We start from the raw sequence: 26,750 nt of genomic DNA, 5'->3' as shown, positions 1-26,750 counted from the left end.
GAGGATACAGGCAGCAGGGCTGGAACAAAAACAGTGTGGCCATAAATAAAGCTCACGATACAAGTCTTGCTGCTGCTCACCTGATTGTTAGGTTTTTTTCCTCCTCTCATTTTTTATTAATTTGATGATTCTTTTGCTTCTGAAAAACCATGGACTGGCCTTGTCAACATGTTGGGTACATGGTCAGCTATTGGAGTGGTCCCCTCACACTATGGGGACTCTCTGAGCTCCAGCAGCAGCAGAATCCCAGGCTGACTCAGTGCCTTGTTTGGCCTTGCTGAAACAGGAATGTTTTCAGCTGGGCTGAGGGGCCAGGAAGGGCAGTCATGCTGCTTTTGAAACCCGAGTTAGTGTTTTCCTACTGTGCTGCACTGAACCAGGTGGGAATTCCCTGGGAAGATCAGAGCTGCTTGGCACGGTTCTGCACTGATCACCAATGTCCAGAGCTGGCAGAGATCGCCTTGTCAGGTCCCACACAGTTCCTGAAATGTTTTCTCAATCCAAGCTCAGGATATTAAAAAAAAACCAAACAAACCTTGTTGCATATTTCAGACTAGGTCAAATGAAATGTTTCAACTGTGTTTTACTTGTTTTCTGGGGGGTTTTTTGAGTTTTCCTTCAGGAATTCGAGCTATTCCAAACTGAATTAATGTTTTCTTCCATTTTCAAGATGCCTAAAAAAGGCATTTTAAAATCAGAAAAAGGGGGAGGAATTTTTCAGGAATAGGAAGTTTTTGAAACCATTCCTTTCCCAGAAAAACAGTTTTCATCTTATGAATAGATTCTTTTCTGTTTAAAAAAAAGTGTTTGAGTAGAAAACTCCATTAAGACCAACTTCCTACTTCAGTATCAACCCCAAACCTAACTCTGGGAAACAAGACCTTTGTTACTTTCCCCAGAGATAAAACAGAATAAACTGACCCTGCTTTCATTTGGGACAGGAGTTTGCTGTGGGGACTCTCCCCCATAATGTATATATTCCAACCACTTGTTTATTTGAAAATGATGTAGTTCCTGTGAAACCAAATGTTCTGTATTTAATAGCTTAAGCAATAAGTCATAAAAGCCAAATTCAGCAGACTGTATGTTATTAAGAAATAGGGATCCAGATGGCTAGCTGAGGTCAAGCTGAGGCCAGTGTGCCCATAAAGAATACACACTTGTGTGTCCTTATTAAAGTTTAGGGTTTTAGTAAAAACAGGATTGTTTTCCTTTTAGAGTACTCATTTCAGATAACTTTGTTTACTTCAATAAAATACCCTATATCTTTCACAAAGTTTAAAATAACTAAAAGCTGCCAGGAGTGGGAGACTACTACATTGTGGGTTCAGAAGGAACTGTTGTTTGTAACTTTTTTTTTCTTTCCCCATACTTAAAAAATAATGCAAACTTATAACCACTTCTGTTATGAGCCAGAAGCTGTGTTGAGGTTCCTGCAGCAGCTTGAGGGTCTAGAAATCCTACAGAAATGAGTCCTGCCTCCTCTTTTACAGCCATCTGCTCCATTCAGCTGAGCCTGTGACAGCAGCTGCCTGTAGCTGCAGAGGATGTGTCAACTTCCAATGCTTCACAAAGCTCAGGTGGCTGATTTTGGGTGCTGAAATCTGCTCTTCCTGGACACTGTGGGTAACACACACCAGATGAGGCAGGAATTACCACTGCCTGTCACTGCCCACCCTCTCGCCACCAACCTCACAGGGCACTTGGCTTTTAGACCAGGAATCTACAAATTCAAAGGCAACTTTTGGCACATTATGGAGGCTTTGAGCAACAGGCAACATCCAGTTAATTTGAAAGGCCTTGGTTCCAGCAGTAGGTTTCAGATGGGCTGGTGAGCACTGATCGCCACTTCCAGGGTGAAGCCCTGCACCTCTCTACAGCCTTTGCCCGCAGCCATCCCAAGGCAGGCAGGTGTCTGTGCCACGGGGATTCAGCAAGGCCTGCCTCACATCCTGTTGGATACTGGCAGTTCCCAACACCAGACTAATTAAGAGCTGATAACACGGTGACATGAGACTAGTGCAAGACGAAGCAGTGAAACAGAAACCAGAGGAAGTTCAAAGGGTCCTGGTGTGCTCTCAAATCCCTATGGTAATATCCCCTTTTCTCCTCTGAAAATCCTGGTTTCAGAGACTGGACAAAATGATACACAATGAGACAAACTCAACCATGAACATTAATAGCCAGCACTGCAGGAGGCACAGATTATACTGCTGGCCAAAATGCTCGCAGTTCCTCGTCTCAATTTTCTATTACCCTCTCTCTGATAATTCCATTTATTTATGAGTAGTTCAAAAGTGTGTTCCATTATTAAACCTTAATTGGCTTATGATTAAGCAAGCAGGCAGTGCTAAGGAGAAGAGAAACACAGTAGAAAGCATTAAGATGCCTTATTTCCTCCCTCAAAATGAACTGCATGGTGCATCTGCAAACACTTACCAAGTGGCAAAACAATCAGAAAAGCTGGGCAAATACAGATTTCTACCTTCTTGAAACTAAATCCCTGTAAAGAAAATTATTATTCTCTCTCAGTACCACATGCTTCTGATTGTATCAAAGTGCATTAAAATAAAAATGCTTTACCCTAAGCTGATCAATCGCAGGAAATGATTCACAGGCTGAAAGCTGTACTTCACTTGCTGGAAACTATGTAAGCACCAGGCTGCACTGGTTAGTCACAGTGCCATGCTTTCTCTAAAAAGAGACAACACTGATGGTAACATTTTTATGAAGACAGAATGAGTCAAAAATAGTGTTTTGACCTTAGGAATACAGACTTTATAGATCATAGCAAAGCATTAACACCAAACACCTGTTGGAACAATTTTAAAGCAAATCCTTTATTCCCTAAGTTACGTAGCAAACTTGCCTCTTTTTTAGAACTAGAGTGTAAAACTCGGGAACCTTTCAAAGCAGAAGCTCATTACTCAGAAGCACATAAACACTTAAGACACTATGCTTTGCTACAGAAATACCTTAATAAAATTAAAGAAAGTGACTGAAAATCAAAGGTTCCTGACCCATTTGACTGTAACAAAGGATTTGGGGTACTTTAGCACAACAAGACCTCATGCCAAATGAGTCACACATAGTATGAGAAGTCTTCAAGAAAACTCAGTTATATAGGGCACTTCTGCCCACCTGGCAGACACTTTTCTTTACATTCTCAATCCACTTTCAATTCACACATTTGAAAATGGATTCCAAGATCTGGAGACATTACGCAGCAAGAGAAAGCAGTTTAAAGACACTTGTATACAGCAATAAAAAACACAGTAAGGAGAACCTCAATTTCTGCACTGATGCGTTTGCTAACAAAATTTATACTTTCTGTTTTGAGACTATTACAATTTAAAAACCCACTCTATAGCTCAAAAATTATTTCCATAAATGTAAAGACATACCAGATCTCCTTAAAAGAAGATGATGATCTATACTGCTTAGGGATATAACATGATACCAGAAGTAAAGGTCTTACTTTCAGCTCCAGAATTATGTTGTGCCCATTAATTCACACACAGGAGGAAGTGACAACACTTGCAGACCCTCAGTCCCAAGTTCAGGGATTGCTCCTGGGTGAATGCCTGTCAGGCAATGAGCTCTGCTGAGGGCAAACTTCTGTACTAGAAAAGCCTAAGCAAGGTGAGTAATATACCAAAACCTCCTCAGCCAAGAGGAACAGCAAAGTTCCTTGGCTGTTGTGCAGAGGTAGGAAGCCCTGCATATGCACCCAGAGCTGAAAGAGGAGGCTCTTCCCGTACACGTGAAAGGTACCACCAGATTCCAGCAACAAATTAGCCAGCCACCTCTCAGTGCTGCCAGGTACCATAGCCACGGGTTCCCTTGGTTGGTAGCACAGAACCACGGCTGGAGTCAGTTCACACAGCCCTGTGCACCCTGAGCTCAGGCAGAGCCCCCTGTCACTTACAGAGTCAGCCCTGCAATGCAGCTCATGGAGCCAAACTAGCTCCAGCGTTTCTAGTTGTCTTTTTCTATCTCAGGACCAGGGGACTAAGGGGCCTGAACTCTGTGAAAAATATTTTCCTTTCAACCACAGGGTCTGAAAGACTTCAATTTCTCAGCAGACTGCCTTTAAGTTCTGTATCCCACAGTTCTGTCAGCTCTAAACTGTTGGAGTCAGTCTAGAGGAGGGACACCAAGCTGATTAGAGGGATGGAGCACCACTCCAATGAGGAAAGGCTGAAAGAATTGGGATTGTTCAGCTTGGAAAAGAGAAGGCTTCAAGATGACTTAATTGAGGCCTTCCAGTACCTGAGCAGTGCCTACAAGAAGGATGAAAAGAGACTATTTACAAGGGGATGGAGTGACAGGACAAGGGGGAATGGCTTCACACTGACACAGTGATATCCAATTTAGATTGGATATCAGGGAAAAATTCTTTACTGTGAGGGTGGTAAGGCACTGGAACAGGTTGTTCAGAGAAGTTGTGAATGCTCCATCCCTAGAAGTGTTCAAAGCCAGGCTGAATGGAGCTCTGAGCAACCCAGTCTAGTGGAACTAGATGAAAGCTTAAGGTCCCTTCCAACCCAAATGATTCTGTGATGCCATGGTATTAGTCATCAGAGCAAGCACCAACAACCTTATGGGATCTGATTCTACTTATTTCTAGTTTATACCCAAGAGCCAAGGGCCTTTACACATGCAGGCTGTGGCTGACAGTGGGACCTTAAAGTAGGCAGTGCCCATATTGAGAAAAGGCATTGGTCCTCAAAGAGTTTATAGCCCAATACAGACAAACAGAAGAGAGAAGATACCAATTATTACGATGTATTTATGTCTCAGAGTCTCTCAGTAATAAACAAACAACTTGTCCTTCAGCATCAGTGCAGAATATGTTCACATATGTAAGTTATACAATAGGAAAGTTATCTATCTTTGGTCTTCCATAACATGCCTCCTATTCCCCAGCTGTTCTGCTATCGCCTGCTCCCTGCCTCTGATTTTTGTGGATTATATGTGAAATCATTTTCAAAAATAGTTAAGAACTGTGTTGTATTGTGTTATTGTGCCCATTTTTTTTTTTAAGATCATGAATTGAGGCCAAGTAAGATAAAATGCTTTGCCTGAAAACATGCACAGGCTCTATAGAGCACATCAGGGAAGCACACGCAAGATTTTCAGAGTTTCAACCCAAGCTCTAATGACAGAATCACTGCTCCTGCTTAGCTACAGGCTGCAGTCTTTGTATGCAGTAAACAGATCATATGGGACATAGACCCGAAGTTTATCTTAAGCTCCTTTAAAAGCACTGCTCATTATTCAAAGGAAAACGTGTGACCTTTTGTGACATCTCTTTGGAAGGAGCTTTCATGTCTGCTGCTCTGAGATGATTAGAAGACATGGTATTTTGGATGCAAACTAAGAAATCCCAGTGCTTCACTGTTTCTTATTCTCAGGCATTAAGAAATAGATTCCTCTTGGTTTTGCAGGAATTGGGGAAATACATGAAAACAGAAAAGGAGCAACGGAGTAGCAGGGAGCTTTGTCTGCCCCCTCCCCCTTCCTCTTGCTGGTAGAAGTCCCACTCTTCTCCTTTTGGGTGCTGAAGGGTACTCTCCAGCTGAAAAAAGTTGCCTGGAGACTGAGGGAGGTAACAGTCAAACTGGAGGTGTGGAAGGAATGACAACTGTGTTCAGTTACCTATTACAAACGGACAGCCACTCCTAATTCCACTTATCCTTCTGGACACACACTAGGGCATTTTGGTGAACACCAGCTTCTCCACCAAAAAGAAGGCACACCTGCCTCCTCATCAGACTGGCCATGGCATGGTATGTTTTCTCTCTGTTGCTGGATGAGGATCAAGTGGATAAGGAAGGACAATATGGCCTCAAAGAAGAAACTTGTTTAGGTAGACCTCAAATCTGATCACCAGTACAGTACTTGTTTATGGCAGTAGAACTGTCAGTACTCTTGGAAACTATAAGGCAACTGAACTGAGCCCCCTTGAGGTAACTCAGACAGTACTGGCCTTTATTAGGGTTTCACTCCTTCAAACCTCTTGAATCCATCCACATGTTTAGTGCCTATTTTCTCATAGCCTCTTATTACTGAGCTGGCCCATTGCCCAGAAAACACATGCCATGCAAAGTAGCTCACCCCAAATTGCTACAAATGAATTAAAACAGTTTTCAAAATGAACTGCCTCTGGGCTAAACATATTTTTGTGAAACTGTGTTTTGCTCTCCTTATTGACTGTTACCATCTTTTATGCCCTTGCAACATCGCGATCACGGGGATGTTAATCCAAAATTACTTGAGGGAATCTACAGGCTTCCCTCCTATGACCAAAGAGCCCAGAGGCAAGTGCTGCAGGTTTGCCACATCCCAGCTTAGTGATGGGGACAGTGAGAGACAGGAATTAAGACTGAGACAGAGAAGTTGAAAGGTCTCCTACCAATAACTAAGTGCAGTCTGACTTAGGCAGAACTACTACAACATGGTGCTCTTCAATCAGGGGGAAAAAAGGTATGTGAGAAGAGAAGCTGCCACCAAAATAACACTACCAAAAATGCCTCTCTGAATTCCGTAGAGACATATGGTGTCCCAGTCACAGGCTCCATCACAAGTAAATACCAACACAGCTCATGATGAACACGTGTGACAGCGGGGTCACAAAGTCTGGGAAACAAAAGACAGAATGAATCCCCTGTAACCCAGTATATGTGCTCAGTGTCACAAAATAAATAATCAATTTGCTTTAATTAGGCTATATTCTCCTGCTGTCAACACAACCTCTACTTGAAACTGCACCATGAGGTGAAAACAACCCCTTAGGTATCAGTAATTACTGGACAAAATAATTTTGCTATATTCCAGTATCTCAGTGGCTCACTCTGCAAAGTTAGCCAGGGTACTTTCAATTCAGATGGAGATAGGAGACCACATACTTTAGCCCTAGTTTCACCAGTAACAGCTTGAAAAGGTGAAGATGATTTAACCAACTAGCCCAAAACCTTGAGGAAAGTGAAAAAAAAAAAAAAAAGAAATGCTGAAATAAAGACTCAGCACACGCTTGGTATGAAAGTAACTGTATAAAGCACAAAAATACTACTACAAAACAATGTCCTCTGCTTATGTGTGCACTGGTAATAAATTTGCTTCAGCTATTTTCAGTTGTTAACAACCAATGAAGAAACAGTATCACTAACTTTACTCCATATGGCTGTTTTAATGCTAAGAGACTAGTGGGTGGTTATATGCCTTGAGGGGTTGGAAGAGGGGATCTATTCTTTTGGAAAAACTGCATGCTGTGAATTACTTGTTCCAAGCTTATTACTCCTAAGAAAAATAAGGTAACTGGTTAAAAGAAACAAAAAACTCACCCTAATCTTGCCACTTATAGAAAAAAACTAATAGTTTCTAACATGTTCTGAAAACCAGAAGCACATACAAGGAAGCTGAAAGCTGTGCCCAAAGTCTGCACCATTTCTACACTGCTAATGAACCATATTCTTTATACCACACAAACACCCTTGGCGGAGAACATACGTAGGGATTTCTGCCACTGGGTTTTCCATAGATGGAAAAAGTAAATAACACCGAGAAAGGAACTACACTGTAGGATACAGTGCCCTAATTTTGACAGCATATGCTTTAATGTACTGTTTGCAACCAGTCGATAAAACCACACAAATCTGCTTAAATAGAGGAAGGAAAGCATTTCAATGTAAATTTAATTTTTAAAGTTGAGTCCACATTGCAGTGTGTGTTGTTATTAAACCTCTAGTAAGTAACTGTTTATTTTGAACAGTTTTTTTGGTATTTTCCCCCCACCATTCTTACCTTTAAACATTCAGCTAAGTCCATCGCAATTACTGTTTAAGTGCTCATTATGATGTAGATATATAAATTAAAATACCTTCATTTGCATAAGCATAGCACACACCTAAACACCCTCACATTCACACCCCAACTACACCTTATCCAGCAATGAATGGGATGTCATTATACCATTTTACTCTTCTGAAGATGAACAACCAAGAAATAGACGCATCCAGCAAAAAGTTGAGTTTTCCAGATGTAAAGATTTTATCACAGTACTATCCATGGCAGTCACGAGCATTTTAGAGGAAATAGCAATTTGAGAACTTAAGCAAGCCAAACCTCTCCCACCTCAATGTAAGTGAATAAGTAGAAGGTGAATTTTAGTAGTTAATATTAAACAATAAATTGTCCTATCCTGCCAACATTATTAATGTCACTTTTCAGCATAATGCCAGCCCCTGGCAAAAGACTCTGCAGTGACAATTCCAATTAACTTTCCTTATCTTTATCTTACAGGTCACCTGTTAAAAAACACGTTTACTCTGTCTTCTCCCTGACCAAGACCAACTGCAGTGGAGGTGATGTTCTAAGCCAAGTAAGTCATGCCATCTCAGCTCCAGTTTGTCTAAGTCACTGCATGTTGTTTGAGCTGCCAACTGACATGCCTTCCCCCCCAGCTCCTGGGCTGAGCTGCCTTACACCCTGCAGACAGGCTGCCTCTCCTTCCCTCAACAGTGGAAGGGAACACAAAGAGCCTCCATCCTCACCCGCAAACCTCAGCAGAAAAATCCCCCACTAGCAAGAGCAGCCCTTCTCACGACAGTATCTAAATTAGCCCAGTGTACTTTTCACTGATCAAAGCAGCTCCTTTGGGGTCCAACCCAAAGCCCACTGAAGTTGATGGAAGTTTTCACTTGGGTTTCAGCAGCCTTTGAACCATGTTCTCTTGACAGCATCATGTGTCACAAGAAACACAAGGGCAAGAAGGGGAGAATCTATTCCAATATAATCCTGTGTTTCACTGCCTTTAAGGAAAGGGTGGTCAGAAGGATCAGTCTGTCACATCAGCAGTGTCCAGGACCCAATAGGTGGTTTCAGGAGTCCATCATAAGCTGATTTTACAGGTGTGGTGCACGGTGCAATGACAGCTACCAGCTGAAGAGACACAGCGGCAATGTGGGTATGTTCCCAGAGGAAGCATCCGTTTCCCTCTTGGATGCAGTCACACACAGAGGCACTTGTAGCTGAGTATTTGCTGCTGTGGACATCACTTCCAGCTCATATCCCTCCCCCAGGGAGTGCGTTCTCTCCCAAAAGGGAACTCACATGTCAAAGCTGAGACCACGTAGACCATTGCATCCCAGTGGTATGACACCAAATAGGTCCCATTAACATCCAAATCTCTACAGACCTAAGAGGCAGACAGGCTGAAGAGGGACATGATCCCAGAATGAAGGAAACTTCAGCGTTTCTTGGACGTATAACATATAATTATCCATATCCCCTTAATACATGTATGGGTCAAATGGTACAGGTTTTGCTTGCAGACAAGCCTACAGGAACAGTCTGCACACAAACACACACACAAATCCACTCCATACCACAGCAAGATTAGATGATTCAAGAAAGAGGGCAATCAGCAGGAAGATGAAGCTAAGTATTAAAGTGATGAGATCAGTTGTTAAGGTCTCAGCTCTCTGAGGAAGTGCAGAAAAAAGTAATAGGGATTTCACTGCCTTGAGTCTAGGAGCAGTTCTCTTTTCCTGGCCTTCAGTATCAACAACGGGGTATGTATTACACCAGGAAACAACTAAATTCAGGTCCTCTGATAACTCTGTCTTGGCATAATTGAATGGGACTCGGGGGCCCACAGGAATTTCATATAACATAAGCCGTACAATGAACCTTTTACCCTGATAGTAAGTTTTGCATATGATGATTTTTAAGCAGTTAAAATGCTCATTTCTGGTGTTTTAAATATCACAATAAAAGCATTTGCCATTTCTGCTTATAGGAGCAATTGCTAGGCTACTGCCCTGCCAGGCTACAGACTGCAGGGTTTTGTTTGCTGCAAAAACCAAAGCACTGTCACTTAGCTCTTTGCATGGACCCACAGTAGATTATCACAGCAATCCCTTTAGCCTATGAATCCCCTGGGAGGATTGCAATCCTTTTGCAAGATCTAGATCCACTCCTGGCAAGTGACTGACCAAGTCACTCCAGTTGCAAGTGAATATAGGATATGTACAGGCATATATTTTAGGTAGCTACCACACAGCCTCCAGATTTGGGGGTTTTCACACATTTTCTAGGTAAGGAAAAGTAATGTAGTCAGGTGTGAGAGCAGGAATTAAATTACTCATTTTGGGAATCTCAAACCGTGACACCAAGTTACATAGCAACCAAAGATCTAAGACAGAACTGCCTTCATGCAAGCAATTCTGTGTAACAGCATCTAGAGAACTCTAAAGCACCGCAGAGTTGCCCATCACATAAGATACTTAAAATTTATGGACTGCTGCTTCATCTCCAGTCCCCTCCTCTCCCCCTTCCCAGAAACTTCAATGGATACTGGGTAAGCAGGATGAAATCATTGAGACTTGCAAGGATCACCAGTTGCATGACTGGAGCCTAAAAAGACAAAAAGCAAACCTGAAACACTAAAGTGGGGAAAATACTAAAGACAACATGTCCTGAACAGCAGTCAGCAAACACTCAACTACTGCGGGACGAACTCCGAGCACCCATTTCTGCAGGCACCTAGGAGATGTGCCAGCAGGCTCCCACAGCAGTACTGAGACAGACATGCTGCAAGCCCTGGGAACAGCTGTCTTCCCAACATTTTTCATATACAGTACAATGTGCTGGAGGGTGGAAAATAAGGCTTTAACCTGAAGGTGTTTATTTTTTCGAATCTGTATTTTTTTAACCTTTAAGGGTAGCAATTGTCCCATTGGTTTGAACTTAAAAGAAGTGTACTTGGTAACTCTGAATGTACTTTCATACGTGCAATTGTGTTGTGTCTCAGTGTTCCCACACCAGTTTCCCAACTCTCAAACTGTTTTATTCAGTGTACCTAATCATCTACAATTACTCACATTTTCCTTTACAATGGCCCGACCACCTCAGTTTTACTTGAGTGAGAATGCAGCCGTCCCACACTCCCTTCCTCTTCCCACCCTAAATGCAAGTGGTGCTCAGGATGGTAAAGGCAGGAGGAATGAAGGTTCGTTTACGCATTCTTACTAATTGCAACAGAACAATACCAAAGCCACACTGGTGGCCAATCTCAACAGGAATTCTAAACAAAAGAGCAACTTTCTCTTCCCTTCCCTCCTCTGACATCTTTCTTTTTGGTTGATTAGATGTTTTTTTCCAAGCACTTGCTCCTGCAGTTTTGCAGATAGATACTTCCCCTCCCAAAAGCCACCTTCCTGCAAGGGACCCGTGACATGCTGTAGCTGTGACCACATGCGCCCAAAATGAAACACTCATGGTCACACTGTTGAGCTTGCTGATATTCCTGACTAGCACCATCACTGACTCACCAGCCCAGGTTCAGCATCATAACACCTCCTTTAGGATATATTAATAATTAATTTATGCAGTGCTTATTTAAACACTTTGCTATAGAGTGAGCTAAGGCTCCATTCAGTTTTTAATTCACAGATGTGCAGTGAGAAGCGACAGGCAGGGTTAAGCACCAGAGGGTAATTCAGTCATCTCTAGTCTCTGCTAGAGGGCTATCTGCAGTTCTCAGGAGTACAGCAGCAGGATGACACCTCCAACAGCAACAGGGGAACCCTGAATTTGCCTGGGCTTAACTGCTGTCTGGGACAACAAACACTTTCAGAAATCTTCCAGAATATTCCCTCTTTCTTGCACATAATAGAACTCTCATGACAATTTGTCGAAGGGAAGATTGTCACTTGGCACTTCAATGCTTGCAGACTTTTAAAAAAGTCTCGTTGGTGTTGAGAACAACTGGATAGAACATATCAACAAAATATGAACTGCAGACTGACTCCTATTCCCACTCTCATGCAGTGCTGCAGATCTCCTGCAGCTGCTGTAACTGGATTTGGACTCAGTCCAGAGATGCAAAGACCTTCACTCTGCTCAACACTGCCATGCAGACAGTGGAACCAACCATCCGTGTATGAATCAGTGCCTTCTCCTGACAGCAGGTAAGTAGACTGACTGGGATACAAACTGACACAACAAACAGTATCTACAGCGTGTTACACATCTGCCATTACGTTTTTATTACTGTTAGCCCACTAGAAAACGCCTTCAAACTCAACTCCAGATAGCAGATTTTTTTAGAGTTCCCTAAAGCATCTTCTACACCCAACATTTGTTCTCCCTGAAACCAGGCTATTTTTCCTCCTCCTAATATAAACAATAATAACATGTATTTTGGCTTTCAATGCTTAATGCTCTGGCTATTGTTCATACAGCTACTGTCTTCAGTTTGAAGCAAAGTGCCCTATTGCAGCGCTGCGATTAATCAGGGTGATAAATGCTGCAGTGAGGCCCCTGCTATCAATCATGTTTCTTGTGCAGAAAGGCACTCAAGTCAAAAAGGGTGGGGGCGGGGGAAGGCTCATTTACCACTATTGTAGTAAGATTATTTTCTGCTAAGGAAAGTGGCAGTTCCTTTATCCAACAATGAATGCAGGCTGACCAGCAGTTTAGAGACCTAGTAAGAGATGGTTAAAGATATTAATAATAAAACAAAGTTATCCTGTGTGAAGGAGGACAGATGGCAGCCACACAATAGCCATCAAGTCTATTTAACCAGATAAGTAGTCTGCCTATGCCCACCCCGGCTCTAGACATGTGCTGATTCAAAGACTGGCTCCCGTCCCATGGAGCCCTCTAACCTGAAACAGGTGCAGAGGTCACATTTTGTCCTTCCATGCTCTCATTTAGAAATCCGCCCATTCTCTCTGTCAAGCACTGCAAAACCAGAGCCCAGGACAAATGCTCTTGCCCAGCAGTGATAAGCTGTGCCTCTGTGCCTTGAAAATATGTGCACCAGACCCAGGGACAAAGTGGCACAGCTTTGGGAAAGGTAGAGGAACATCGTGTTGGGAACGTGGCAGCCAGCCTGGAGAGCCCGGCGCTGCCTTGGGTTTCTGAGACAAGTTGCCATGGACAGCAGAGGGCTCATGAGTGATGCCCATTTCAGAGCTACAGACTATCTGTACAGATAGAGAGAATCAGTGACTGATACAGTGAAAAAGGACCAGAAAACCTCAGTGTCAGCCAGGGTGGCCAGAGCAGGCAGGCTGCACTGAATTTTGAATGAAGGATGGGTGAAAGATCTAATTTCACTAAGCAGTCAAGGGGCTCAGATCAAAGGCCAGTTTCTGCCATGAGGAGCATTTTACCAAAAACAAAAGGTGCTGATGAGCCTGACAAACCAGCAGCCAGAGACAAGTGGAAAAGCTGCAGGAGAGGCATATGGGGGGGCGGGGGCGGCTGGCCAGAGAGACCATCTCAGCAAGTTTCTGTGAAGTCTGACGGGCCCTTCCCCCACAGACAACGCAAGACTGGGGCTTTTAATATTGCAAGGATTACTTCAATCCATAGGCTTAACCTTCCTATGGCAAACCTGCACAGATGGAGTGCCACTGCCTTCCTGCTACCAGCCAACCCGTCCCCACAGCCTGGTTGAGGCAGCACTTCAGGCATGGCCAGCAGCTACCGCTCCTTCCAGGGGCTGAGGGACCTGCTTCCCACCTGTCTGACATCCTGTACTACTCCAACTTTATAGATACCTGACTCCTCATGATCCCTGTAGCCAGCATCGCTGGGAAATGAAAATGAGCTCAGTTCTCTTAAGCACTCAGTGGCTGTAAATCCTCAAAACCCTTTTTTAAGCTTTGTTGTAACATATGACTTTCTTTCCCATGACACAGTTTATTATGCAACTATTTCTTTTTCTTGTTTTAAGAAGAAAGGGAGCAGAACTGTAAGGAAGCATACTAGCACCATAACATGAATCCAAAGGTGGTAACTTTTCTTTTTTTGACAGAATGCACATGAACAGTTTGGGCCTCTCATTATATTCAGTAAACTATTCAAAACAGAACTCCCAGTGGAGAGATTCACACCTGGGACTATCCTTCACTGTAAGCCTAGTCTAAGGTTTCTCTAGTCAACAGTCAATTCCATAGATGCTGCATTAGGTCCAGTAAGAGTATTTTTAAAATTATTTTATCAATAGCAGTATTTTAGATTACTGTTATTGATATAATATATTGATACTGATATAATATTGAGTTTAGAATACTCAGTAACACTATTTTAGAACACCTAAATAGCCTTTCTGCCTGACAAGACAGAAATAGTTATCTCCCTTTTGATAGATGTAGAAAGCTTAAAAAAAAAGCCCCCAAAAAACCCAACTCCAAAACATCCCAAACACCAGGGTTTTATAAACTGAGTGAAATTCTGGGTGAGTGACAGAAGGTACTCTCCTTTCTTCCCCTTGTAAGATCATGGATTTGAAGTCTCCTTTTCTGTATTATATATGATTATTCACACATACATACACAGGCCAAATTCGTTAGTTTTTTCACATAACTTAATTCCAACACACCTCATAAAAACATTTCTAACTCCAGCACTTGTTCACTGATATTGGATAGAAGACTTTGTTTAGGTATTTCTCCTGCCCATTTGTATACTGCAGAAAGGAATTTTTATAGGTCAAGACAGTGTCATTACAAGGGCTACTTGTAGTAACGAGAGCTCCAGAAAATGCAAACATAAACACTAACAAAATGTAGGTGAACATGTGGACAGAGATGCAATGATTTGACTGTACCCCCTTATGCTTCACTGCTTTTCTCCACTCTCCAGTGTAAAGACTGAACACATTTTATTTCCTGCAGAAATACAGAAATGAGAAAGGACAGTACACAGAAATGATCAGGTCTAAGCTTTGCTCAATCTGCAAATATCATTCTGAAGTGAGAGTTACCTGACAACAACACTGAAAACAACAGGAATACACCACAACAACAGTACGTTCACTCAAACACTCCCCAAGAATCCTCCTGGCCAGTCCCAAGTACTGAGGGTCATCCCACAACATCAACCTGACAGGTCTGTGAAGATCAAAATCTCTGACTACCCTGCTCTTACACCCACCTGCCCACTGCATGCCTTGGCAAACACAACTCTAAGGGCACCCAGCAGAATGGCTGGGAATCAGGGAGATGTTCAGCCATTCAGAATGACAGTCTCAGGCAGTCACAGAGAACTTCTGTCCTTTGGTGGGTTTTTTCTTTGGTTAGTTGCTTGGTTTTCTTTTGGGTTTGTTTCTTTGGGGTTTTTGGTGGTTTGGTTTTTTTTTGGTTTTTCTTTTTTCAAATTTCTTTAGTGAGTTTTGTCAGGGAGTTATTCTCGGTTTGCCAACCACGAACTGCATGGATGTGTTACTTGTACCATGGAGCACCATTTCCCTTCTGTTCTATAATTAATCACTAAAGTGCTCAAGTCTCCTGCTTGTAAGTAATGCACAGATTGGTATCTAAAGTTTTTACACATGCTGGTTGGCTACACAACTGTAAAATTACTTTTAGTAGCTGTATACATCAGTCCTGAATTTACCACTGCATAATTACTTCCACAAGTATTTGCTGAAAGACATTTTTACTAATGGACACTAAATATCAAAAACCTAAGAGTAAGCACATTCGTTTAGATACCCAAGGGCATCTGAACATGTCCATCGCAGGGGAGGTTCCTGCAGGGAGCAGTTCTGCCTGTGCCTCACTCTTCCCTTACAAGATCTGCTGTTCTTATCACTCAGTACATAACACCAACACTACCAGTAATGGCATCAATTCTTATTTTAATGATTATTAATATGCCTGGCTGTACTGCATCCATACTTTGAGGCAACTTTCCACAGAAGAGGACCCTAGGCAATGCACATGCATCCAAGGAGAACTAAGGTACTGTTCAGGGGGACATCAACAGCAGCTCTGAGTACTGTGAGCCCACAGCATGAGGTGCCAAGAGCACAAACCTCTGTGGATCCCAGTGGGTTTTGAAAAGACTCAGGGGCCCCTTTTGTATATACATAGGACTATGGGGGGGGGGGGGGGGATCAGTTTTTTTTCTTGGCTTTCTATTTTCTCTGAAGGCACTCAGCACATTACTGAGCATCCCAAATTGTTTCTTTAACATCTATCTTATTATGACTATAAAAAAAACCCCTATCAATGCCATCTTGACTCATTCTTTGGCTTCTAATGCTCCTTCAGTTTTATCATCATGTTGCTAAACCGAAGAAGAGATTACCCAACTGCTGTCTTGTCCTTTAAAGATTGAGAGCATACAGTGTAGGAGCTGCACAGTGACTCCAGCAGAGCATGTATTATGAGTGAGGAACTCACTGCATGGCACATTCAACTGCACCTCGTTTCACTTAAAAATTAAGTCCTTGTGTTTCAAAATTCCTATAAATTTTAGAAAGACACAAGATCAACAGTCAGGCTACACTCGACTTTGCCACAGGTCTGAGGAAGTCACCAGAGCAGAACATCATTGGGTCACGGGTCTGTCCTCACTGGACAGCTGATCCTGAGAGCAGCTGAGTACCTCCACAAGTGATAGGATTACACCCCACTGTAGCTCTAGAATGAGGCCTGGCAACACAGATTTGCTGGCCTACGCCTACACTTGAATTGCAGCAATAATAAGTTCACACAATATCAGTTTATCAACACAGGTATCAGCCATTCTGATTCATCATAAACTGGGTTTATACCCTATTGTCAGCATGGAGGACTCTAATGCCAATCCACCAGCCAGCCAGGCCACCACAATCACATTAAGATGTGCTGAGAAGGGTTTTGGATCAATGCAAGTAAATCAGCTCTTGAAACAGACTTCAGTTAAACTGCCGCAACTATGGAAACCCTAAAGCAGATAGTTCTGTCCTAAATTATTGAATGTTACTGGGTTTGTCCTTTCTCTGACCCCACTTCAGGGTTTTATGCCTCTGCTTTCAGATAGAAAAGAAGGCAAGCTGGAACTATCAGTGAGCTTGCTCCCCAGTGTGCTCAGGGCTGGATATGAAGGAAGAATGATGATGTGGTGCTGAATCCCAGACAGGGCAGCCTGGTTTCTAGGGCTAGAGTGCCCAAAGGTAGAACCCTATCAACCTCCACATCCTTACAGCCCTGTGTTTTTCACTCCTGCTGCCCTTTCTCTATGATACTTCAGTCTGAAATATTTTAAAAAATTGGGGGTGGGGGGAGTGGAAAATTCACATGGGCAAGAGAGGTTTCTAACCCTGTGAAATTCAGAATCATCTCTACTGGTATCTTATATTGCAAACTATCAGCTCAGAAATGCCAATAAAAATCTTCCTGATGCTCACAGAGGATGTAAAATAGAGTTGCAAGAGAACAGCAGTCCCTGGCCTTTGCACTCCTGCCAGACCAACACTAGACTCCTGACCAACACTACAGCCCAGCACAAGAATATACGGGCAAGTGAACTGTGCTCCTGCAACTACAAAGCAGGAAGAACTAGGTGCTTTCCCCAGAGCAAAAATAAGACATCAATTCAGCAGAATTTCCTCTCTGCTATGTTACCTATGCTTGCACCGTGTTGCCCTGTACTGGGAGATGGCAGGGATTTGTCAAGGAACTTATCACAGAGATGTGTTTGGAGTTTGTTTCCACATCTGTAACTCCTGCATCTGAAAGGGGTGTTTGAGGATGTGTCACATGCAAGTCTCCAGAACTGCCCCATGCACCTTCCTCTCCCCAACCAAACTCCAGGCTATGATTTCTACCATAAGATAAAGTTTTTCAGTATCAAATGCTACAATGCTGAGCAGCAGCAGCACAGTGCTGCTTCCATACAGACGGAAGCAACTTGGGAACTACAGAGACACAGACAACTGGATGATACAGGGAGTTTTATACTGACACTGAAACACACATCTCTCTGATTTCTCCCCCACTGCTCTCTATTCCTGTATCTAGCAGTCATGAATCCCTTCCCCTTGACGATGAAAAGCCTAAAGAAAGGCACTTTCTTAAATGTGACTCATTTTCTTTTAGCCAATTTAGGCACATATTTGCATTTTTAAGAGAAAAGATACACACCAAGTAAGAAAAAGAAGAGACGAACCCAATTTACTAACCACACATACTGAAAAATCACCTTATCACAAGAAACAGGATGACTCAGAAAACAAACGTAAATAGCTTCTGTGATTTAGCACCGACTGACACCCGGGGTATTAAAATAAATTGCCCATGATTTCTCGCAAGCTCCATGCTAATGCATTCCACAGAACATCAGTGAAAACGCAGCAGTGCATAACTATCTACAGGCTTCACTTGGTGGTAAATAATGGAATGAATTGTCCCCTGACCAGGACAGGGAAAGGAAGTTAATCTGCATCTCCAGCCTTTCGGGGAATGTTTCAGGGTTGTAAACGATGAGTCAGCAGCACTGCTGCTATAGAGGTTTTTCCTAGTACGCTGCTGGCAACACAGTCTCTGCCTGTCCCAGCTTTGGACTGCCAGCTAAGTGCCCATCGGGAAACAGCACCTTTTGTATGAAATGGGACAGATCAATTGTCTACCACTGATTCATTAACGTCTTAAATATCACCACTGACCTGTATGATCACAACATACAGCAAAGAAGAAAAAAGAGTTCAGTTGATGGGTGAAGTTGGGAGAAATCAAGTCTTTTACTAAATGTATTTTAAGCCCTTTACTGGTACTGCTACTACAGTAATACCACATTCACCTTTGTTACTGCAGCCAAGACAAAAGATACCATACTATGTCTCATAATCAAATCCAAGGACCTCAATCATTTTGCAAAGCTGACAAAAACTCCTCCTGGGAAACACATTGGTATTTCTTTGTATGTTTTAGAGACAAAGAAAATAAGGAAGAGAAGGAGGACACAAATTTTTAGAAATTAACTTGGCAGTTTACAGCTGTTTACAGGAACCACAGGCCTGCACCTATTCACTTCTTCCTCCAGTTGAGGTCATGTCAGTTGAGCTCCTGGTCCAGTTTATCTTCCAATGGATTCTTATGCTTTGATGATTATTTTCTTGACAGGTTAGAGAGGGTCCTTCCTAAACCAAACTTCTGCTGTTTAACTATCCCTAGCTCTTAATATTTAAATCTAGCTTGACAGAGAATTTAAGGATGGAAACTTACTTTCTTCCTAGAAACAAAAAACAAAGCTGAAATGAGTCCTCCCCTTAAATGAAGAAAGAACTGCCATAATCTCACCACTTTCTGAGTCTGATCTTCCAGACAGGCAGCACATGCACACCATGGCCAGCCAGCACCCCAGAGCAGCCCTAAAGCACCCTTTTGTCCTGCCCAGCTGACAGCACAAGGCCATAGAGAAACGGAGGTACTCTGGCACAAAAGGAATGGAAAATGTGGCAAGGGAGGAGAGGACACAAGATGCAAACCCATATGGAAAGAACTTCCATCAGGGTATGATATATTATTTCCAGCCTTACTCACAGAAAGTCAGTTTTGCGTGGATTATGTTCTCACAGCTAATAACTGTTGAGTCCATTGAACAATTGCAGCCTGCTCTGTTACAAAGGGAACTGTCTTCCCACAAGTCCCATAAAAACAGACATTCAAGTACAAAAGGCAGACCCTGCAAGTGACCCCAGCCCTGTCCCAGCTGAAAGAAAAGCTGTAACATAGGACTCTTACTTGCCACCAAACAGTTTGCCTAGGGGACAGTCTTTCTGATCAGTAAAACAGCAAGAAAATCTCCACTTCATCAAGCACAAGACATAAATCAAAGGAAAGTAAGCACCATTAATTCCAATGCTCAAACCAATACTTGTTTCATGTGATCATAGGACAAGACAACATTAACCCTAGTGATGTAACCCTAACCCTAGTAAACAAACAGAGAACGTTGAAACCCAGCCTAGACCAGCCATAAAACCAAATTCCTCCTTACCTCCTCCACGAGGGTCATCACAAGTGCAGTTAAAAAAACGGATGAGGATCTCGGGACAGGGGCAGACCCGGGGGCCCAAACTCATTTCTGAACCTGCTCCCTGCAGGAGAACCCTGGGGATGAACTGACACCACACGTTTCTTCTGGATGCCTTTGGTGCATTTGGTGCCCACGTCATATGTTTAATTGCAGGTGAGTGCCAAAGATCACGTCATCCTGGATGTGTGCCCTGGAGTCCACAAACTGTAATCCAGCACACCTCACTGCCGCTGCACACTCCAGTTTCTGAGGCCTTTCTCTATCAGCTAAATAAATGTTTTTCTTTTGATATTCCAAGCCATCTTACACTATCCCTGTGGCCACAGGATTTTCAAGTCCTATCAATCCAGAATTAATTCTCTTCTTACAGCATAAGTGCCCCTTACCTCTTCTTCAAGAAAATTACATTGCTTGAAATAATTTTTCTTTTTGCCAGCACAACATCTCATTTTCTTCCCTGTAGTCTGAAGGAATGATTTGTAACATGAATCTTAAAAACCCAGATCAAAGGAGGAGGTTAAAATGATAGATAAATCAGAAATGTAAGAAATGTATATGTAGTAAAAAAAAAAAACAAACCAGTCTCCACTAACTCTGATTTAATAACAAATAGCTGATGCCCTTTCGTTGTTTTTGATAGATCCCAGAGGACTGATAAGATGCTGTGCACAGGAGATAAGAGACATTTCCATAGCAGATGAAAACCATTCATCTGAAGGGATCATGTTGTCAACAAACTGGACTCATTATCTGCCAATACTATAAAAACTAGGCAGTTCTACTCATCTGCTAACAATACCACCATTTCTATTTGCAAGAGTTCTCTCCTTTCCCCCTCTCCAATGCTGCAGTAAAACCTTGGATTCTGACATCAAGCCCAGCAAACAACATTAGTCCTTGAGACAGAGTTTGCAAAACATTAATGAAATCAGAATGAGACTGCAGTTTGGCTTGTTGCCCTTGGATAATGGAAGTGAAATTAAAAGTAGAGGGAAGAGAAGGGACTTGCTCTTAGCTAAAATCAGATTGTCGAATGCATTTTTCAGGAATTAAAGCATTTTATACACTATCTACTTCAAGTTTTTCTGTTTCAATGACTAGTGATAACTGATACCAGGAGGAAACAGTAGCTAAAGTAACCAAGAAAAACCAACAAGTAGAGCATTCCTTTCAAATATTTCATTTAGCCAGGAAAATCTATTAGGAAAGAAGCCTTCAGTCAAGGCAGAAAGAAGGGCCAAGAGAAAGATGTGTAGAAGACAAAGACAAGGAATAGAACTGTATGTAAAAAAAATGGGAGAGAATATCCTGAAAAATTCACAAATGCTTTCTATCAGGAAGCAGCACCTATCAGCCAGCCCTACCAATTTATTGCAATATTAATCTCCTTTCTGAGGGATGCATTCCTGCTAGCAGTGCCCCCCATCCTTGCCAACGTCCAGGTTCTCACTTGGGGTTTTTGCCTGTCTGGGGACCCACACTGGCCATTTCAGGAGTCCAGGCTTATGAAACATAACTGCCTTTCCTGAAGAATTTCTCAGCTGTTTTATTCTAGTTTTCAAAAGGCCCCCTGAAACTTCAGACTAAAGACAAACACACATTTTGATTGCTGCCCTACAAACACACACATTCCCTCCAGGTCTAAACGTGGAGCTAAGAAATATGATCACCTGTAGGGCACCTGAGAGGAACAACACATCATAAAGTCTGTTTTGGAAGGTGTTACATGAGAACTGGTACCTGAGAAGTTAATTGAAGATGGATATGCCTTTCTCTCTCTCCATCAAGGTGGAGGGAGCAGATTTTCAATCCTGCTTAGATTTTTTTTAAGGGCACAGTCCCCACTGCAAATCACTGAGATCTGTATTCCTTAACTACCTGAACACATCTGAGAGTTCAATACAAAGTCACTTAATGTTTTTTATTCTGCAAGGTTTTATCTCCCTCTTTCCTTTACAGCATCAAAGGGTTAAAGCTACCAAAGCCAAAAGGTATTACGGAGAAGAGGACAATAAACTTTCCTGTGAACTAGCAATGACACTGTCAAAAAAACCCAGCTTGCTTTCTTCATTTTGATACACAGACATAATTTCTGAAGTGCCAGGGGTGTGTCAAAAAGCCATAAGACAGATGCTCACCCAGCACTACCATGCCCTGCCAGGCTGCTGAAAAAAAAAAAAAATCATAAAAGCATAAAAGCCCTGAGCTAAAGCACACATGGTTTTTGGCAGCAGTGCACGGGTTAAAAGAAGTTTCCCTCTCCCATGGAAGTGATACGGTCTGAATCCAGCATTATGTTTTCCGCTGTGATAGACTGTACCTGCTCTCAGCAAGCCAGCAAGTTTAACCCTGTCCTTGCTGATGTTAAAATCAATATTATGATGTCCCCAAATCTGGTATGATGAGAGACAGGCCTGCACTCTCACTATAGTAAAGCAGACAATAGACAAGCACTTGGGTTTGTATCTTGCCCTGTGGTAGCTGCAGCCGAAAGGACTAATTAATTAGCTAGAGCGTACGCATACACATCAAAAATAACTTCACAGTGCCTGCCAAAGCAATTTGAAAATCTCTGCAAAGCTGCCACAAAACACAGCTGGACAAAATGAAGAAAAACATCTATTGTTTCAATCAAAAAAGAAAAACAAAATAAAAAAAGCACTGCCCACACCCTGTATCACATTCATTCCCACATTCAAACAGAGGTGTCCTACCTTTCCAGCCGGTGAACAAGTAGATTCCAATCAGCGCGTTGTGTCCAAGACTATATGCTGAAGAATCTGTTAATAAAAAACAAAGGGAGGGGTATAAAATAAACTGAAATCACTTAATTTTAGCTGAAAAACAGTCTTCAGCTATAAGAAGTTTTTCTTCTATTGTACAAAGACACAGATGCATAAACAAGCCTGTGTGTATGAAGGTGTGTACATATAATACACATTATGTGTGCATCAGTATATTTAAAAACAAACCCACAGAAGTTTATTACCTATTCATTTTAATTCATTCAGCGTGCACCACTACAGAATTTAATCTACAGCAGACTAAATCCAAAAAGCTTCAGCATAAAGGTATAACTCTTTCAAATTCTCAACAAGCAAACAAAGCTGACATTTTTAAAATAAAATCGTTACCAGCTCACGTGCTGCCATACCACAAAAGCCTATCCTTAAATAACTGCTGCATAATCATTCTCCTAGAGTGTTGTTATCCATCGGCTCGCTGCCTATCTCCAGACAGACGCAGTCTGTAAGCCACCAGCTTGTATCTACCATGTGTACGTCAGGAAAAGGAAAACTGCAAATTAGAAATCCCCGCAGTGGTGGAAAGGAAAAGAGGGTGAGTGGGAGAGGAAGAGGGAGTTCTCTGGCCACAGAAATTTCGAGAACGATGACAAACCAGCCCGCTCCGCCATCATCCACTTACAGTAGGATGCTGCACCTCGCGGCTGCTGAAGCAGTTTGTCAAGGAGTTGCTGGTATCAAATGCCTGACAGGCATTTTAATTGCATCCAACCAAGTGTGCCCCCATGAATCGGGCCTTTAATCCTATGAATATCATCAACTGGTTTCTTTTGTGTTGCTGCCAAAGGCACACAGGCACGCACTGCACACAAGCAGCAGTACACCCGGGTTCCGCCGCGATGCCGATCCAAATCCCAGACAGGTTTTATGGATGGTCCATGCTGAAAAGGAGGGCTGGAGGGATTTAGCATTTTCTGCATTACAGATTAGGAGGGTGATTCGCTCTCTCCCTTTATGTTTCTATCTAATGCTTCTGCTCGTATGTTGGAACCAGCTTGACTATGCTGATATTTGAGCCTTGCATTTGCTTACTCACATCAAGGGGAAATAAAACCAGGGAAAATGCAGAAGTCCTGCAGGACTGTAGGGGCAAGCAGGGACACTTCAGGACTAATACAGGAGCAGAACAGGGCTCACTGTACAGTTCTGCTCAAAACCGAGTTGCTGTGAGGGGTCCAGTTTTACTGCCACTATTCAGCTGTTGTGCCTGCTTTGATCTCATCTCTCTATTTCAAGGCTTCCTCCAGGACAATATTAATCTCAGTAGGAAAAGGGACCTGTGAATTCAGAAACCACCCAGTGTTGTGGGAGGTGACAGCACAACTGGGGAGGGACAGCCGAGAAGGTGTAGAGGACTAAATTTTTAATAAAGTGAGTAAAAGTTAAAAGATGAACTGTTTTGTTTTTGAGCACTGGAAGTAATGAAACAGCATAACCAGTGAAGGAGCATTCAGGAATAACCAATGAGCCTGACCACACTCTTAAGGACTGAAGACAAGCTTAAATTTCCCTGCAGTCAGGACACACAAGTCAACTAGATCCACTTGGCAGCTGGTGCTTCTCAGTCCCTGTGTCAGCAGAGTACTTGAGAGGGAAGGATATTGAGAGGAAAATGAAATATCTCCCAACCACAAATTTTGGGAGAGGTCTAACAAACACCATTTACCTTTGAAAGGCACAAGGGGCTTGCAGGAAGGAGTAACAAATTTCTCGAAGAATTCCAGGGTCACTCTCCCAAAGCTTTAGGGGTAGAGGGCTGCAAAGGGAATCAATTCCCTACTGTCTTCCTCCACAACAATGACAAGATGACTTCACACATCCATCAAACTTTGTATCAACCACAACTTCCACCCTCGCTGCTATAAACAGATCTTGGTGACTACAAAGCATCTCCATCCTGACCTGACAAGTTTTTCCCCACTCTTTAAACCACCGCAGTGGAGAGGAGGATGAGGAAATGGAGGAAGGTAGCTCCAAAGACAGGCTGTATGGGACAAGGACGGCAGTGCAGCAGGTACCACATGGCAGCACAAAAAGGTCTTCGGAGCGCACAGAAAAAACAAGCAAGAGCACCACTAGTGCAATTCTTAGACCCTTCCTCTGAAAAAGCGTCCTGTGACTCATCAGAAGGGGTGCCTGCTGCTGTCAAACCTCCCACTGCAGAGTTCATTCCCTGCAGAAACCAAGGAAACCCTAATCCTGCCCTCATCTTCCTCAGCTCCACCATTTAACAGTTGGTGTTTGTTCACAGCGCTGCCTTGGTCCCTCCCTCACTTCTTCAGCTCCCCTTCACAGCCACACTTCCCCCAAAGTAGCCAGGAGCTCTGGGAGGCCCCAGAAACAACACCAGGGAGTTGGGATGGTGGAGGGATAGCAAGAAGTCCTGAAAACTGTCCCATATTTTGTCTCAGATGTTCCTGACAGAACTCACATGGCTCATAAGGGACAGATATGTATTGCCAGGCTTTGTCCTACACCCTGGAGCCTATGGATAAACCTTCAACCAGCCATCCAAGTCTCCTTTGTTCTGCCCATGCAAGCATTTCCAAGGACACAATCTACCAAAACAACCCATGGCAAATGGCTTCATCATAAGATACTGTAAATAAAAGAGCATCTCAATCATCGAGTTTGTTCTGGTTGCCCTGTGATATGTCTTTCATACACCTATAAAAACATTTCTGACAGGACAAAGGCACAGGAGTCAGGGATGAAGGGCCTAATCCAGGCAAATGCTGGAACACAGAGAACACTTAGCCCTGAGATTTAACCTCATGCTTTCCTGGCTTAGCCACAAAAGCATGAACTCATCACATAAAATCAATGCAGTGAAAATACAAGCATTAGGAAGTTGATAAGTCAAAGACCTGGAAATGTTTAAATTATATTTTCAGCACGGTACCTCTTGAAGAGGAGTAAAGACATTTACAGTCTCAGTAAAGGAGGTGGTGAGACTGCAACTGAAGCCTGGTCCAAACTCTTAAAATATTTCACCTGTGCAGGTGGGTGTTTCTCTTTAATTCTGATATTCACACAAGACAGTGCACTCGGGTTTCATTACTGCACTGTAAGAGGGCTTAGAAAATCTAGCTGCAAACTGGGTCCTTCTCTGCAAGATGCTGGAGAGAGCAGAAGACAGACTTCCATTGCAACAGATTACTTAGAAGAGCCCAAACCCTAAAGAGGTAGTGGTAGTGTTCTCCTCATTTTCAGGATAATGGAAAAACAAACCAACCAACCAATCATGAGGCTGGTTGTGACCCAAGGGCACACACAACTTCTGTTCCCAAACCAAGCAAGACGCTTCCAGAACCTCAGTCTAAGATCTTTCCACCCAAACCACTGCTGAAGTCTTGCAACCAGCATTTAACAAAGGACTTGTGGGTTGGTTGCTTCTTTTTTAGCAAAGACTGGGTGAACATTTTATGCAATGCCTAAAATAGCATCCAATATCATCCGTGATGTAGATTAAGAGGAATAAGTCTACTGAACAGGAACTGCACCACTCTGGTAAAAATAGCCTTGGAACAGGGAATTTTCTTTTCATTTGCTATTGTCTTACCACTTGAAACAGTGCTGGGGATGGCTGCCTGCTGGAGAGCTTAGGAGGAGACAGGTGCTTCACCAGACTCTGTAAGTATTGTCAGTATTGTCTGATCTTCTGCAGCAGTAATAAACATCAGACTATCGTGTTTTACCAGCCATTTGAGGGAAAAACTTCCTTTTATTTTCCCCTCCCCTCCTTCTTGAGGCGGGGAAAAAACAGAATAGAAGAGCATTAATTAATTCTAGAAAAACACATGCAGTACAGCACAGCAGCTCTTTCACCAGGGCTACACCATGAGGGAGGCTGAGGCTGGAGTCACCGTCTGTATCTCCATGGTTACTGACAACTGAGAGCATGGGGAGGAGTCAGCAAAAGCTGCAGGCTGAGTTAGCAGCCTCTGTGGGTGTAAAGGATTTCAAGGCACCTTAGAAAGTTTCAGGGGGCAGGGGGACCCTGGTTTCGGTTTCAGTCAATGGCTGATCTACCCACCTTATGCAGCCCCACCAGGGCCTTTTCAATCACATTGTTTCCTTTACAGCAGTGGTGCCCCCAGCTCTGTATCCACAGCAGACTGA

General features: G+C 42.9%; 1 protein-coding gene across 36 annotated transcripts in view; it reads right to left on the bottom strand.

The window, feature by feature from the left end:
* The window catches only part of MAP2 (microtubule associated protein 2), a 216,624-nt gene that overhangs the window by 108,468 nt on the left and 81,406 nt on the right, over nucleotides 1-26,750 (bottom strand). For 28 of the 36 annotated variants that reach the window (XM_027637526.1, XM_027637544.1, XM_027637545.1 and 25 more), the window contains exon 3: nucleotides 22,539-22,604. The exons of 1 other annotated variant lie outside the window; for it this stretch is intronic. The gene's annotated coding sequence lies outside the window, so the exon portion shown is untranslated. 7 more of the 36 variants (XM_027637527.1, XM_027637532.1, XM_027637528.1 and 4 more) reach the window with 5 other exon arrangements.

This window comes from Corapipo altera, unplaced genomic scaffold (genome assembly GCF_003945725.1).
Source record: "Corapipo altera isolate COAL_440 unplaced genomic scaffold, ASM394572v1 45, whole genome shotgun sequence".
NCBI classification, from domain to species: domain Eukaryota; kingdom Metazoa; phylum Chordata; class Aves; order Passeriformes; family Pipridae; genus Corapipo; species Corapipo altera.
This window is presented reverse-complemented; position numbering and strand designations above follow the sequence as displayed.